Source organism: Saimiri boliviensis, chromosome 11, assembly GCF_048565385.1.
Source record: "Saimiri boliviensis isolate mSaiBol1 chromosome 11, mSaiBol1.pri, whole genome shotgun sequence".
NCBI lineage: Eukaryota > Metazoa > Chordata > Mammalia > Primates > Cebidae > Saimiri > Saimiri boliviensis.
Window position 1 is genome coordinate 99,605,600 of NC_133459.1, and position 14,332 is coordinate 99,619,931.

Genomic DNA, 14,332 nt, shown 5'->3' on the forward strand with positions numbered 1-14,332 from the left:
AGCCTTGTAGTATAGTTTGAAGTCCGGTAGTGTGATGCCTCCTGCTTTGTTCTTTTTGCTTAGAATTGACTTGGCTATGTGGGCTCTCTTTTGGTTCCATATGAAGTTTAAGGTGGTTTTTTCCAGTTCTGTGAAGAAGGTCGTTGGTAGCTTGATGGGAATAGCATTGAATCTGTAAATTACTTTGGGCAGTATGGCCATTTTCACGATGTTGATTCTTCCTAACCATGAACATGGAATGTTTCTCCATCTGTTTGTGTCCTCTCTTATTTCGTTGAGCAATGGCTTGTAGTTCTCCTTGAAGAGGTCCTTTACGTTCCTTGTTAGTTGTATTCCTAGGTACTTTATTCTCTTTGTGGCAATTGTGAATGGCAGTTCGTTCTTGATTTGGCTCTCTTGAAGTCTATTACTGGTGTATAGGAATGCTTGTGATTTTTGCACGTTGATTTTGTATCCTGAGACTTTGCTGAAGTTGTTTATCAGTTTCAGGAGATTTTGGGCTGGGATGATGGGGTCTTCCAGATATACAATCATGTCATCTGCAAATAGAGACAATTTGATTTCCTCCTTTCCAATTTGGATACCCTTTTATTTCTTTTTCTTGCCTGATTGCTCTGGCTAGAACTTCCAGTACTATATTGAATAGGAGTGGTGAGAGAGGGCATCCTTGTCTAGTGCCAGATTTCAAAGGGAATGCTTCCAGTTTTTGCCCATTCAGTATGATATTGGCTGTTGGTTTGTCGTAAATAGCTTTTATTGTTTTGAGATACGTTCCGTCAATACCTAGTTTATTGAGGGTTTTTAGCATAAAGGGTTGTTGAATTTTGTCAAAAGCCTTCTCTGCATCAATTGAGATAATCATGTGGTTTTTGTCTTTGGTTCTGTTTATGTGGTGAATTACGTTTATGGACTTGCGTTTGTTGAACCAGCCTTGCATCCCCGGGATGAATCCTACTTGATCATGGTGGATGAGCTTTTTGATATGCTGTTGCAATCGGTTTGCCAGTATTTTATTGAAGATTTTTGCATCTATGTTCATCATGGATATTGGCCTGAAATTTTCTTTTCTTGTTGAGTCTCTGCTGGGTTTTGGTATCAGGATGATGTTTGTCTCGTAAAATGATTTGGGAAGGATTCCCTCTTTTTGGATTGTCTGGAATAGTTTCAGAAGGAATGGTATCAGCTCCTCTTTGTATGTCTGGTAGAATTCAGCTGTGAACCCATCTGGACCTGGGCTTTTTTTGGGTGGTAGGCTCTTTATTGCTGCCTTGACTTCAGACCTTGTTATTGGTCTATTCAGGGTTTCGGCTTCTTCCAGGTTTAGGCTTGGGAGGATGCAGGTGTCCAGGAATTTATCCATTTCTTCCAGGTTTACTAGTTTATGTGCATAGAGTTGTTTGTAATAATCTCTGATGATGGTTTGGATTTCTGTGGAATCTGTGGTGATATCCCCTTTATCGTTTTTTATTGCATCAATTTGGTTATTCTCTCTTTTCTTTTTTATTAATCGGGCTAGTGGTCTGTCTATTTTGTTGATCTTTTCAAAAAACCAGCTCCTGGATTTATTGATTTTTTGAAGAGTTTTTTGTGTCTCTATTTCCTTCAGTTCTGCTCTGATCTTAGTTATTTCCTGTCTTCTGCTAGGTTTTGAGTTTTTTTGATCTTGCTCCTCTAGCTCTTTCAATTTTGATGATAGGGTGTCAATTTTCGATCTCTCCTTTCTTCTCATGTGGGCACTCATTGCTATATATTTTCCTCTAGAGACTGCTTTAAATGTGTCCCAGAGATTCTGGTATGTTGTGTCTTTGTTCTCATTGGTTTTGAAGAACATCTTTATTTCTGCCTTCATTTCATTGTTTATCCAGTCAACATTCAAGAGCAAGTTGTTCAGTTTCCATGAAGCTGTGCGGTTCTGAGTTAGTTTCTGCATTCTGAGTTCTAACTCGATTGCACTGTGGTCTGAGAGACTGTTTGTTATGATTTCTGTTCTTTTGCATTTGCTGAGGAGTGATTTATTGCCAATTATGTGGTCAATTTTAGAGTAGGTGTGATGTGGTGGTGAGAAGAATGTATATTCTGTGGATTTGGGGTGGAGAGTTCTGTAAATGTCTATTAGGTTTGCTTGTTCCAGGTCTGTATTCAGGTCCTGGATATCCTTGTTGATTTTCTGTCTGGTTGATCTGTCTAATATTGACAATGGGGTGTTAAAGTCTCCCACTATTATTGTGTGGGAGTCTAAGTCTCTTTGTAAGTCATTAAGAACTTGCCTTATGTATCTGGGTGCTCCTGTATTGGGTGCATATATATTTAGGATCGTTAGCTCTTCTTGTTGCAGTGATCCTTTTACCATTATGTAATGTCCTTCTTTGTCTCTTTTGATCTTTGTTGCTTTAAAGTCTATTTTATCAGAGATGAGAATTGCAACTCCTGCCTTTTTTTTGCTCTCCATTTGCTTGGTAGATCTTCTTCCATCCCTTTATTTTGAGCCTTTGTGTATCCTTGCATGTAAGATGGGTTTCCTGGATACAGCACACTGATGGGTTTTGGCTTTTTATCCAATTTGCCAGTCTGTGTCTTTTGATTGGGGCATTTAGTCCATTGACATTTAGGGATAGTATTGTTATGTGTGAATTTGATACTGTCATTTTGATGCTACCTGGCTGTTTTGTTGGTTAGTTGATGCAGATTCTTGATTGTGTTGATGCTCTTTTACCATTTGGTGTGTTTTTGGAGTGGCTGGTACTGGTTGTTCCTTTATATGTGTAGAGCCTCTTTCAGGAGTTCTTGTAGAGCAGGTTTGGTGGTGATGAAATCTCTGAGTGCTTGCTTGTTCACAAAGGATTTTATTTTTCCTTCACTTATGAAGCTTAGTTTGGCTGGATAGGAGATTCTGGGTTGAAAGTTCTTTTCTTTAAGGATGTTGAATATTGGCCCCCAATCTCTTCTGGCTTGTAGGGTTTCTGCTGAGAGATCTGCTGTGAGTCTAATGGGCTTCCCTTTGTGGGTAACCCGACCTTTCTCTCTGGCTGCCCTTAGCAATTTCTCTTTCATTTCAACCCTTGTGAATCTGATGATTATGTGCCTTGGGGTTGCTCTTCTTGAGGAATATCTTTGTGGTGTTCTCTGTATTTCCTGGATTTGAATATTGGTCTGCCTTGCTAGGTTGGGGAAGTTTTCCTGGATAACATCCTGAAGAGTATTTTCCAGCTTGGATTCATTCTCTTCATCACATTCAGGTACACCTATCAGACGTAGATTAGGTCTTTTCACATAGTCCCACATTTCTTAAGATTTTGTTCATTCCTTTTTGTGCTTTTTTCTCTGTTCTTGCCTTCTCTTTTTATTTCATTTAGTTGATCTTCGACCTCTGATATCCTTTCTTCTGCTTGGTCAATTCGGCTGTTGAAGCTTGTGCATGCTTCACGAAGTTCTCGTGTTGCGTTTTTCAGCTCCATCAATTCACTTATACTCCTCTCTATGCTGTCCATTCTCGTCAGCAGTTTGTCCAATCTTTTTTCAAGGTTCCTATTTTCTTTGCGTTGGGTTAGAACATGTTCTTTTAGCTCATTGTAGTTTCTTACTACCCACCTTCTGAAGTCTGATTCTGTCATTTCATCACCCTCCTTCTCCATCCGGTCTGGTTCCCTTGCTGGTGAGGAGTTGTGATCCCTTTTAGGAGGAGAGGTGTTCTGGTTTCGGGAGTTTTCATCCTATTTGCGCTGGTTTCTTCCCATTTTTGTGGGTTTATCCACCTGTTGTCTGTCTCTGTCCCAGGGAGTTGAAGCTTTATGAGTTTCTGTTGCACTACTGCCTTTTTTGATTTTTCTTTCAGGTCTGACCCACCCAGCTAGCAGCACGCCTAGCCACTGCCTGCCTGCAGGGGCTTTGCTGAGCTGCTGTGGGCTCCGCCCAGCTGCCCTGAGCTCTTCCCTGTAGTCCTTTTTATATGGGCGTAGTTAGAACTGTCTCGGCAACGGTGGCCCCGCCTCTGTTATGGCGGACTCTCTCTGTTGTGGCAGGTTGCCTCGGCAACGGCGGGTTGCCTGGGCAACGGCAGCCTGCCTCCGTAGCGGTGGAGAGTCTCAGTAATGGCGGAAGCCCCTCTCCCATGGAGCCGGTCCGTCCCGGTTCAGCTGTGCTTGGTTTGGAGGGCTCAACCCAGAGGGTTTCCAATTACTGTTTTTGTTTTCGTTGTTGTTGGGGGTGGAGGGGTGGGACCAACCGAGCCTGATCACCTGGCTCCCTGACTCAGAGTCTTTTAAGTTGAAGGACCCCGAGTTCCGGTCGCTTGTTGAAAAGGCGCCGGGATCTCCCGTGCTGCGACTCACGGAGTCGGCTCGAATTGCGGTGCCGGCTCCTGGCGGATTTTTTGCCTAGGAATCTCCTGGCCTGACTCGCTATTTCAGATGAATGGGCAACTCTGTCGTCTCAGGGCTCTGCTCGCCAGCTAAGAGGGCTCCCAGACCAGTGGCTTTTGTACGGAGAACCGCAGCAACAGGGAGTGGTCACAGCAGCCGCGCGGGCAGAATCAGCCCCGCGGGGGCCAAAACAGCCGCACCGGCTGGGACTGCGACGCTGGCGACCCCTCTGCCTGGGTATCTCCTGGTCTGTGGGCAATAAGAGTTCGTCTGGAAATGCGGCGTCCACTCACCCTCTGCACTTTCACTGGGAGCTGAAGTCCTGAGCTGTTCTTAGGCGGCCATCTTCCCAGCATTCCCCTAAGGTATGTTTTAAATGTATATGAAGTTAGATTTGTTACACATTCCTGGTGAATGAGACTTTTATTATTATGCAGTAACTTTCTTTAGCCCATTATTCTATGTTCTTATGTTCCAGTTATTTGTTTATTCAAGGTAATATGAATGCATTTAACAACTTTTACAATTTTTGTGGTGTATAGTAGCGGTAAATATTTATGGGGTACATTGGGCATTTTGACATAGGAATACAATGAATAACGATCACATTAGGGTAAATGGGGTATCCATCACCTCAAGCATTTAGCCTTTGTGTTAGAAACCATCCAATTATACTCTTTTACTTATTTTTAAATGTGCAATTACATGACTATTGGCTCTAGTCATTCTATTGTGCTCTCAAATACTAGATCTTATTCATTAGTTCAATTTTTTTTTTTTTTGTACCAATTAACCATCCCTACTTCCCACCTCACCCCCACACTACCCTTCCCAGCTTTTGGTAACCATCATTCCACTTTCTATCTTCATGAATTTAATTGTTTTAATTTTTAGCTCCCACAAGTAGATGAGAATAGGTGAAGTTTGTCTTAAAAGGCATTCTTTCATTTTTATCATTGCCCAATATTTTTTAAAAAAATTATTATTATACTTTAAGTTCTGGGATACATGTGCAGAATGTGCAGGTTTGTTACATAGGTATACACGTACTATGGTGGTTTGGCACCCATCAACCTGTCAATGACAATAGGTATTTCTCCTAATGTTTTCCCTCCCCTAGTCCCCCACCCCCTTACAGGCCCTGGTATGTGACGTTTCCCTCCCTGTGTCCATGTGATCTCATTGTTCAACTCCCACTTACGAGTGAGAACATGTGGGCTTTGGTTTTCTGTTCTTGTGTTAGTTTGCTGAGAATAATGGTTTCCAGCTTTATCCATGTCCCTGCAAAGGACATGAACTCATCCTTTTTATGGTTGCATAGTATTCCATGGTATATATGTGCCACATTTTCTTTATCCAGTTTATAATTGATGGGCATTTGGGTTGGTACCAAGTCTTTGCTATTGTGAACAGTGCCACAATAAACATACGTGTGTCTGTGTCTTTATAGTAGAATGATTTATAATCCTTTGGGCATATACCCAGTAATGGGATTGCTGGGTCAAATGGTATTTCTGGTTCTAGATCCTTGAGGAATTGTCACATTGTTTTCCACAATGGTTGAAATAATTTCCACTCCCACCAACAGTGTAAAAGCATTCCTATTTCTGGACATCTTCTCTAGCAACTGTTGTTTCCTTACTTTTTAATGATCATCATTCTAACTGGTGTGAGATAGTAGCTCATTCTGGTTTTGATTTGCATTTCTCTAATGACCAGTGATGAGGAGCTTTTTTTCATGTGTTTGTTGGCTGCATAAATGTCTTCTTTTGAGAATTGTCTGTTTATATCCTTCACTCACTTTTTGATGAGGTTGTTTGTTTTTTTCCTTGTAAATTTGTTTAGGTTCTTTGTAGATTCTGGATATTAGCCCTTTGTCTGATAGAGATTGCAAAAATTTTTTCCCATTCTTTATGTTGCCTGTTCACTCTGATGATAGTTTCTTTGCTGTGCAGAAACTCTTTAGTTTAATTAGATCCCATTTGTCAATTTTGGCTTTTGTTACCATTGCTTTAGGTGTTTTACTCATGAAGTCTTTGCCCTTAAATGGCATTTTTAAAAACATTGGGTCTCATGATTTTTGTTTATTCCATTTCCATTTAGTGTGATAAATGATACATTTTGATTTATTTTTACTATACATTTGGTACTTCCTACTTGTTTAGTTTTTCTTTTTTCTTTATCAAATTATGGACACTCCTTTCTATTTTTAGTTTGCCAAGAGTTTTTTATCTTCATTGGAGTTACAATTTTTCAGGCTTTCCTTAAATCTGTGAGATGATCTCATTTTTTTCATTATTTAGTTAGTAGTGAATTAACCAATTGATTTTCTAATGTTAAATTAGTCTTGTGTTCCTGAATCAAATATAACTTGATCATGACTGTTACAAATATATATGTATATAAACAGTTCTCACTTTATGTGGTAGTACACAATGGTAAAAGTGATTATGCAAGCTGAAACCGCGCAAAGCAATCTTAATCCATAGAAAAAATTATAATTTTTCTGTGACCTTTAAAATTTTTTCCAAAACATTAAAAACTGTTTGTTACAAGCATATAGAGAAATGAAAAAATAGTAAAGGTGATGCTTATTTAGTACATTATAAAACACAGAAACGTTGAGAATTAAAATGTTTTCTTGGCAAAAAAAAAAAAGCTGGTTTGGATAGTGCTTGCGATTATATAGATTTTGTCTTATGATTATGATTATGATTATATAGATTTTGAAGCAGGCATCTTTTATATGTCTTGGAGAACTATCATACATACATCTTTCTAGGTTTGGACCAACTACCAACATTTTGTCTCTTATGCTTTCAATGTTGTGAAATATTCTGAGAGCTTTTTTAATGTGAAATTTTTCCTTAGTGTTGCTTCCTCTGGGACAACTTCATCTTTGCTGTCACAACCACCTTCCTTAGGTCAATAAGTTTGTCTTTGCTAAGTTTCTCTGGTTGTCTATGTGTAGTTTCTTGAAGGAGGCAGTGTCAACATTCCCATGATCATCTCTTTCTTTTACAACTTTATTTACATTCTCTTTGAATTTTACTTTCAGTATTATCACTTTTAGTTTCTTTGCTGCCATTTCATCTTTGTTGGTCTATTCCCTTTTAAATTATCCATTTTTATGTCACATGAATGTACCACTGAGAGACAAAGAGGCAACAAAGCTACATGCTTTGCTGTCTGTGTGTGACCTGAGTAACAGATATACAGTGACCAACGATCAACAGATTTTGAAGGAAGTTATATGATTAGTCACCAATCATGTTGCGATCTGTTATTTACATAGTGGACTAAAGATCTACAGTGAATTTTGAATTTATATAATTATTAACAATTAATATATTTAAGTACTGGTATTGTTTAAACTGTAGTAACGAAAATATCTGCATTTCTGAACTGTGCAAAGCAAGAACTGCCCATGTATTGTTGGATTCAATTTACCAATATTTGTTTAAAAGTTTTGCATCTATGTTCATACTAAGATTGGCCTATGATTTTTCTTAGTAATATTTGCCTTTTCAGGTTTTGGTATGAATATTAAGGTACCTCATACAATGGGTTTGGGAACTATGTCCTCTAAAAAAATCTGTGTAAGATAAACATTTTTTCTTCCTTGAATATTTTGTTGAATTTACCAGTGAAATTATTTGGGACTGGAGTTTTCTTTGGGAAGATTGTGGAATACAAATTCAGTTTACTTAATGGTTATAGGGCTGTTTGTATATTCTATTTCTTTTTGAGTCCAGGTTGGTAAATTTGATTGTTTTAGAAAGTTATTCCATTATATCTAAATTTCCAAATTTCTTAGAATAAGGTTATTTATAATACCTTTTTGATATCTGTAAGATTTACAATAAAGTCTCCATTTTTACTTTTAACATTTATTTGTGACTTTTTTCTATCTCTCTCTTTTCTTGTTTAGAGGTTTATCAACTTCTTTATTTTTTCAGATTACCAGCTTTTGGCTTTGTCTATTCTATTTTATGTTTGTATTCTATTTTATTGATTCCTGCTCTTACTTCTATTATTATTTTTCTTTTCCATTCTTTGGGTTAATGTTTTTATAAAAGGCTTTTTAAAAACTTCTCATGATAATATTTAGTTCATAATTTTCAGTCTTTCTTGTTTCCTAAACTTTTTATAGATATTGCTTAGCTGTATCTCATAAATTCTGATATACGGTATTTTTACTATCATGAAGACTATAATATTTTCTAAATTTTCATTATAACTTTTTAATCTATAGGCCATTTAGAAGTACATTGCTTAATTTCTAAATATGCTAAATATTTTTAATGTTTGTTACTTACATTTAGTTTAATTGCATTGTAATCAGAAAACACAGTCTGTATGATTTCCATCCTTTGAAATTGTGGAAACCTAATAAATAGCCAAGTATATGTTCTTATATTTTTATAATTCTTCCATGTGTGCTTGAAAATAATCTTTATTATATAGTTGTAGAATAGTATTCTACATATGACAAGTCAAGTTTGTTAATCGAATTATTAAAATATTTTATAGCTTCACTGAATTTGTTTATTTGTTCTATCAATTATGGAAAGAGAAACATTAAGATTTTCCATAATGGTTTCTCTTCTGTAGTTTGTCAAAATTTGCTTTTTGTATTTTGAGGTCATGTTATTATACACACACAAATTTAGTGTTACACGTTTCTGGTATATTGAAATGATCATTATTAAGTGTGCCTCCTTAATTTTCATTTTACTTTGTATATTAAAATTTATTGATGGATATTAATATAGCTGCATGAGTTTTCCTAAAAACAGGTTTCTTGAGGTATAATTGGCATGTAATAAACTGCACGTATTTAAAGTATACAATTTGATAGGTTTTGATATTATATATACACCCATGAAAATATCACCACAATCAAGATATTTTAAAATTCACTTTTTATTTAATTTATTTATTTATTTATTTATTTAAGGCAGAGTCTCTGTTGTACAGGCTGGAGTGCAGTGGTGTGAACTGGGTTCACTTCACCCTCTGCCTCCTCGTTCAAGTGATTCTCCAGCCTCAGCCTCCCAAGGAGCTGGGATTAAAGGCACCTGCCACCACTCCTGGCTTATTTTTGTATTTTTAGTACAGACAGGGTTTCACCATGTTGGCCAGACTGATCTCAAACTCCTGAAGTGATCCACCCACCTCGGCCTCCCAAAGTGCTGGGATTACAGTTGTGAGCCATTGTGCCCATCTTCTCTTTGATTTTTTTTGGCATGCTACTTTTCTTTTTTGATAGTTTCTATTGTTATGTCTTCAAGTTCACTGTTTTTTCCTATTTTATGCTAATCTGCTGTTAAACTCATCCAGTATATTTTCATCTCATATGTTGCAGTTTTCATCTCTAGAAGTTCAATTGGAATCTTTTAATATCCTTTATGTCTCTACTTAACTTTTTGAACATATGGAACCAGTGATAATAGCATTTTAACATTTTTGTTTGCTAATTCTAACATCTGTGTCAGTTTTGGATCAGCTTTGACTTACTGATTTTTCTTCTCAGTATGGGTCATATTTTCTTGCTTCTTTGTATAACTGGTAATTTTTTATTAGATGCCATACATTGCATACTTTACCTTATTTGGTGCTGGTTATTTTTTAATTATTTCTAATATTCTTGAGCTTTGTTCTAAGATGCATTTAAATCACTTGGAAACTGATCCATTCAGTACTTTGCTTGTATGATTTGTCAGGTGAGAACAGGGTGGTGCTCAGGGCTAATTAGCTTCCATTATTAAGGCAGGACCTTTCTGTGCAATATACTCAATACCCTTTGAGTCTTGAGGCTTTTCAGTCTGGCTGGTAGGAAGAGTCACTGTCACTTCTGGCCCTTTCAGGTGATTCTTTTCCTGGCTTTGGGTTGTGTCCTCACATGCCTATGATGATCAGTACTCTTGAATGTTAGAAGGACACCTGCAGATTTCTGGAGTTTTTCCTCTGTGCAGCTCTCTCTTCTCTGGCACTCTAGTCTACTAGATACACTTTGATCTACCTGGACTCCCAGCTTTATATTCTCACCTGAAGTCCTTTGGGTTCTGCTTGGGTGTCCTCTCCTTGTGCCTTGACCTGGCATCTCCCTCAATGCAGTAAACTTGGGAAGGTGTAAGTTTCATCTTACATGTTTTCTATCTCTCAGGGATCATTGTCCTTTGTTACCTGATGTGTGGTATTTCGGCATTTTTTTTTCTCCTATAGCTTGCTGTTTTTTTTTTTTGTTGTTTCTGGCAGGAGGGTAAATCCAGTCCCTGTTACTCAACCTTCGTTGGAAGAAGAAATCTACCAACTTTACTGTGGTTGGTATTAACAAAGTGTATCTTTTTCACCACTTTTCCTTCCATCTTTCAGCGTCCTTATATTTAGATTAGATTTTGTTTATCCATCTAGTTTGTCTATTTATCTTTTAACTGAAAAATATAGTTTATGCTTAATGTTATTACAAATACATTTCATCCCAAATTTACCGCTTGTTTTGGGCTTCCTATTCCCTCCTATATTCTGCTTTTCCTTTTATCTTCTTTTTTATTTTCTTTTGGATTGGGTTTTAAAAATCTTTGCATTTTTACCCTCCATTACTTTAGATGTTACACATTCTATTTCTACTGAGTGTTTAGCTTTAAAATAATAACATTTGATCTTAATTTGTTGAAATCTAACATTGGTAAGTTTTTTATTTTTGATAAATATACTTATTTTATGTTCTGTTAATATCTAAAGTTGTTGTGGATCTAATGCATTTAGATTGTAAAGTAACACTCTTTGGAATTTAACTGTTAAAAGTCTGTAAACCTACATTTAAGGTGTATTACTCCAGAGAGAATTTGCATTTTTTTTTCTCCTCAGTTTAGGATTATGATAAACTTGAGACCTCTTTGATGTTTTACTGGATTAAAAAAAGCTTTTCAGAAGTATGAATTCCCGGCCGGGCGCAGTGGCTCAAGCCTGTAATCCCAGCACTTTGGGAGGCCGAGGCGGGTGGATCACGAGGTCAAGAGATCGAGACCATCCTGGTCAACATGGTGAAACCCCGTCTCTACTAAAAATACAAAAAATTAGCTGGGCATGGTGGCGTGTGCCTGTAGTCCCAGCTACTCAGGAGGCTGAGGCAGGAGAATTGCCTGAACCCAGGAGGCGGAGGTTGTGGTGAGCCGAGATCACGCCATTGCACTTCGGCCTGGGTAACAAGAGCGAAACTCTGTCTCAAAAAAAAAAAAAAAAAAAAAAAAAAAAGTATGAATTCCATCCATAATCTACCTACCTTAGCTGGTCTATCTTTCTTTCTTCACTCCTAAGAATAAGACAGGCAAATTTCCTTCTGCCTTTCTTTGTGGAGTTATTTTCCCTAGTTGTTCATCTTTTCACTAATTTTTTTTTTTTTTTTTTTTTTTTGAGACAGGGTCTGCCTCTGTTACCCAGGCTGGAAGGCAGTGGTGCAATATTGGCTCACTGCAACCTCTGCCTCCTGGGCTCAAGCCATCCTCTTATTTCACCCTCCCAAGTAGCTGGGACCACAAGTGCACACCACCACAGCTGGCTAACTTTTGTACTTTTTGCAGAAATGGGGTTTCGCCACATTGGCCAGGCTGGTCTCAAACTCCTGAGCTCAAGTGATCCACCTCCCTCAGCCTCCCAATGTGTTAGGATTACAGGCGTGGGCCACTGTGCCTAGCCTTTCACTGAGCTTATAAGGGTTTCTGGTTTATGCAGGGGTCTTAGATTAACTTCTCACCTTTTATAAGGCCTGGGCCTCTTTTTTTTTCTTTTCTCCAGGAAACTACTCATTGAAAAAGAAAACTTCAGTTGCCAGTGTTGAGCGGGGGTCCTGAGGGCAACTGGCTGCTCAGCACTCACACTTCTCTCTAAGTTGGTGTTTTATGTCTTTTTGATTTATAAGGACTTTCCTTACTGTCATGTCACCTCTGTTATGCATTATTCATTTGAAAACATATTTGAGGCTGAACATGGTGACTTACACTTGTAATCTCAGCACTTTGAGAAGCCAAGCGGGGAGGATTGCTTGAGCCCAGGAGTTGGAGACTAGCCTGGGCAACATAGTGAGACCTCATTTCTAAAAAAAAAAAAATTTTACAAATAAACTGAGCATAATGGCATACATCTAGTCCTAGTCCCAGGTACTCAGGAGGCTGAGGTGGGAGGATAGCATGAGCCCAGAAGTTTGGTTACAGTGAGTTATGATGGCAGCCTGGGAAACAGAGTGAGAGCTTGTCTCCAAGAAAACAAAACAAAACACACACACAAACAAAAAAATATCTGAAAATATTTCACACTGCTTTCTTGGGTTCTTTGTACCTTGGTTTTCATGATTTCTGATCTGAAATATGGTCAGAAATGGGAATCAAAGGCTTCCCTTATTTTGTACTCAACTGCTAACATCTTCCAGAATATTTTTCTATTAACAACTCTTTGGAAGATTCTGTGCCATGGCAAGCCAGATTTCAGTTTGGTTTAAGAATGTCTGGAAGATGGAATGTGCTGAGGAGGTGGCGAGTTCCTGGGAGGTTTTAGAGTGCAGACAAGATGATCTTTTTTTGGTAATTTTGGAGAGCAATGTATGCACCATGGACGGAAGAATGGAGAGATAAGAAACATGGATGTTTCTTAAAACTCACAATTCTTTGTTATTGGTGGTTGTCCTAAAAATGAGTATGGTGGTAGAAACGCACTAGCATTTGCTGAGAACCTATTGTATGTGTGGCACATATTCTACTGGAAACTTATACAGACTTTATAATCTATTCCTTATAACAATCTTATGGTGGCAGGTATTGCTATCCCTAATTTATAGATGATATAAATGAGGTTATGAGAAAATAAATTTCTTACAGTCACGTATTAAGTGACTGAGCCAGAGTTGAAATTTGTCAGTTGGCTTCAAAGCTGAGGTGCTTTCTTTCACACCATGCTGCTGATAGTTCCTGTAATAGGACAGCAGAGACAGATGAGGCTTTCATAACTGTCTCCCAGAGGTAGCTGAACAGATTTTTTCCTGCCCTTGCTTTAAGCTCCTCCCTTTTTCTCTGCGTAATCCCCCACCATTCAGATTTTCAATTGCTGCTTGTAAGAGAGAAATACACAACCTCAAATCAATTTTAGCTAAAAAAAGGAGAGCTTCCAAGTACATGCCCCTGGAGGATCACATAATGGCATCACTTTGATTTTTACTGCAAATGCTTAAGGATAAATTCGGTCATAAATATACTATCTTGTTTGGCAATTTAAATATGCCCTGCAAGCTCATTAGGTTCTGTCACCTTCTGGCGTTCCTTGTGTGGGAGTGATACTCCCACCCCAACAACCTGCTGTTCCCAAGACAGGTGTTGCTGGAATGAGAGCTTGGGGGATGCTCCTAACATTGAAGGTAGAGAGTTGGGAGGCCGCTCTTTAAAGAAATTACTGATAGTGGTGGTGTAATAATGAATCTGACTCCATTTGTGGTGTTGGACTGCTGACGGCTTTCTGGCCTCACCAATCCCTTTTCTCCTTCTACCTCTTTATCTGGGGAGGCTTATAAGAGAGTCAGGATGCTTTTTGCTTTGGTATCAGTGGGAAGCTGAAACCATGCAAGCCCAGGGCCTCACCCCAGCCCCACTCCTTAATCACCATAAAATTCCAACTCGGTTGTCCCTTGGAATTTTTGTCCCTCCCAAAACAATTTTTGACCCTACTTGGAAGTCTATCCTGCTTTTCCCAGAGAATCTCATTATATGAAGAATAAACATTTTTACCCTCTTGGCATGTGTGTGGATGGCAACATCATTCATGACATCAGGAAGCAAATTCAGGGTGAGGAGGGATGGCTCATCCTGCCTCTGTGAGGTAATCACAATGTAGTCATTCACCACTTAACGATGGGGATCCTTTCTGGGAAATGCATTGTTAGGCAATTTCATCACTGTCAGAACGTTACGGAGTGCACTTGCACA